Source organism: Carassius auratus, chromosome 39 (genome assembly GCF_003368295.1).
Source record: "Carassius auratus strain Wakin chromosome 39, ASM336829v1, whole genome shotgun sequence".
Lineage (NCBI taxonomy): Eukaryota > Metazoa > Chordata > Actinopteri > Cypriniformes > Cyprinidae > Carassius > Carassius auratus.
The window spans coordinates 8,701,827-8,705,291 of record NC_039281.1 but is presented as its reverse complement, the minus strand read 5'-3'; positions in this window follow the sequence as shown (position 1 = coordinate 8,705,291).

Below are 3,465 nucleotides of genomic sequence, written 5' to 3'. Positions count from 1 at the left end.
GAGCGTTCAAAGTTACGAGACATAGACTGAAGTCAGATTCCCAGTGAAATGCTCTCAGACAGCAAATGCAATGAGTTTGCATCCTTCTTTTCTGAGAAGATCATCAATATCAGGAGGCGATTGCACATCTTGAAGTAAATGCAGAGGTCAGACAGATTCAGCCACAATATCAAAAATGTCTATTTTTTGAAGTAATTGATAGCAACATTCTGGAAGACATAGTGCAGCACCTAAAATCGTCAACCTGCTATCTTGACACACTTCCAACATCTTTTTTCAACAGTGTGCTTAACTGCTTAGAAGCAGATCTCTTAGAAGTGGTGAACACCTCACTTTCTGGGACATTTCCAAACTCCTTAAAAACTGCAGTTGCAGATATGCTTACTGAGTATACCTAACAGAGCACTCAGATCATTAGGATTGAGTCTGTTAGAAATACCAAGGGTTCACACAAACAAGGGGAATCTGCTTTAGTTTCTATGCCGCTTGCAGTTGGAATCAGCTTCCAGAAGAGATGAGATGTGCTAAAACACTAGTCACATTTAAATCTAGACTTAAAACTCATCTGTTTAGCTGTGCATTTATTGAATGAGCACTGTGCAATGTCCGAACTGATTGCAATATATTTTCAGTTTTTTTTTTTTTTATGTTTTTTAAATTCATTGTATTTAAGTAAATTTTAAATAATTGTAAAAGTTTAAAATTGCTTGTTTTATTTTTGTTTAATATTTCTTTATGATTATTTTACTTTTATGTAAAGCACTTTGAATTACCATCGTGTATGAAATGTGCTATATAAATAAACTTGCCTTGTCTTGCCTAGTGTGTTAGTGGGCATTATATATAATATAATATTATATATATATATATATATATATATATATTATATATATATATATATATATATATATTACTGAAAAACAACCTGTTTTTGTTTGAAACAGTTCATTGAACAATAGTAAATGGAGTACCTGAAGCTAACAATGAAGTAAATGTATAATAATTAGCAAAGATGATTAATTCAGCACTGTAAAACGCGGTGAGGGGCGGAGACACGCCGTGGAGCGTCAGACGCGCGTGAGGACCAAACACAGCAGAACCGTAGAAAACTTCACTCCTCTTATTATTTCTCTTTTACTATAGCGATTTATTTTTAGATAAGTGATCTGAGTCTTTAACAGAGTTATTTATAAACGCAGTACACTTTGAAATCAGCTCTGAACGTTACGTCAGTGTTTAAAAACTAATTATGATAATAAATAGACGTTGTGTTGAATGAATTTGGTAAGAATGGTATTCTGATTTTTTTTCATTTAATTGATTCAGATCGGCACTTTTGTAGCATGTTCGCGACTCGGTTGATTCAAGATCGGCACTTCGGAGCCTGTTCGCGACTCGGTTGATTCAGATCGGGGCACTTCGGAGCATGTTCGCGACTCGGTTGATTCAGATCGGCACTTCGAGCCTGTTCGCGGACTCGGTTGATTCAGATCGGCACTTCGGAGCCTTTCGCGACTCGGTTGATTACAGATCGCACATTCGGAAGCCTAAGCTGTTTCGCGACTCGGTTTGATTCGAGATCGGCACCTCAAGAACATTTCGCAGACTCGGTTGAATTCAGATCGGCACTTTCGGAGCATGTTCGCTGAACTCCGGTTGATTCAGATCGGGCACTTCGGAAGCATGGTTCGTACTACGTTGATTCAGATTCAGGCGAAGACTCAAGTGCAGGCAGATGGGAAGACTTTTATTTATACATCACCAAAATAAAACAAAAACACAACTGAAACCAGAGGAGCGTTCAAAGATACCAGACATAGACTGAAGTCAGATTCCCATTGAAATGCTCTCAGACCAGCAAAATGCAATGAGTTTTAAATTCATTGTAATTAAGTAAATTTTTTAAATAATTTTAAAAAGTTTTAAAATTGCTTGTTTTATTTTTGTTATAATTTTTCTTTGTGATTATTTTTTTTTTTTGTAAATCACTTTGAATTACCATTGTGTATGAAATTTGCTATAAATAAACTTGCCTTGCCTTGCCTAGTGTGTTAGTGGGCTTATACACACACACACACACACTACCGGTCAGAGTTTGGGGATGAGTGATCGGAGTCTTTCATAGAGTTGTTTTATAAACGCAGCAACTTTTGAAATCAGCTCTGAAAGTTCCTGTCAGTGTTTTAAAACCTAATTATGATTAATAACGTGTTGAATGAATTTGGTAAGAATATTCTGTTTTTTTACATAGTTGAATTCAGATCGGCACTTCGGAGTATGTTCGCGACTCAGTAAATTTTTATCCTTCTTTTTTATAAGAAATTGTATTCTTTATTAGATTATTTAGAATCTTTTATTCAGGATGTGTTAAATTGATAAGAGAAGTTGATATTCAAATATTAATATTGTTAGAAGATATTTATATTTGGAATAAATGCTGTTCTTTTAGAAAAAAATTATACATCGAAGAATCCAGAAAAAAGTATCGCAGGTTCCAAAATAATATTTGGTAGGCACAACTATTAATAGTTCTAATAATAAATAATCATATTTTCATGATTTCTAAAGATCATGTGTCACTGAAAACCGGAGGAATGATGCTTGAAAATACAGCTGCACATCACAGAAATAAATTATATTTCAAACGGATATTAAAATAGAAACCATTATTTTTATATATTTTATTTTGATAATTTTAAGAATTAATACTGGAATACAACCTGTTTTTGTTTCAAAAACAGTTCATTAAACAATAATAAATGAAGTACCTGAAGCTGACAATGAAGTAAATGTATAATAATTAGCAAAGATTATTAATTTAGCGCTGTAAACGCGCGGAGACGCGCCGCGGAGCGTCAAACGCGCGTGAGGACCAAACAGCAGAACGGGTAGGAACCTTCACTCCTCCTATTATTTCTCTTTTACTATAGCGATTTAATTTCAGTACGTGATCTGAGTCTTTCATAGAGTTGTTTATAAACGCAGTAACTTTGAAATCAGCTCTGAACGTTCCTGTCAGTGTTTAAAAACTAATTATGATTAATAACGTGTTGAATGAATTTGGTAAGAATGGTTTTCCTTGTTTTTTTACCATAGTTGATTCAGATCGGCACTGTCGGAGCCTGTTCGTGACTCGGTTTGATTCAGATCGGCACTTCGGAGCATGTTCGCGACTCGGTTGATTCAGATCGGGACTTCGGAGCATGTTCGCGACTCGGTTGATTTCAGATCGGCACGTCGGAGCCTGTTCGCGACTCGGTTGATTCAGATCGGCACTTCGGAGCCTGTTCGCGACTCGGTTGATTCAGATCGGGCACTTCGGACCTGTTCGCGACTCGGTTTGATTCAGATCGGCACTTCGTAGCATGTTCCCGACTTGGTAAATTTGTATCCTTTCTTTTTTTTTTTATAAGAATTTGTAGCCTATTCTTTATTAGATTTTAGAATATTTTATTCAGGATGTGT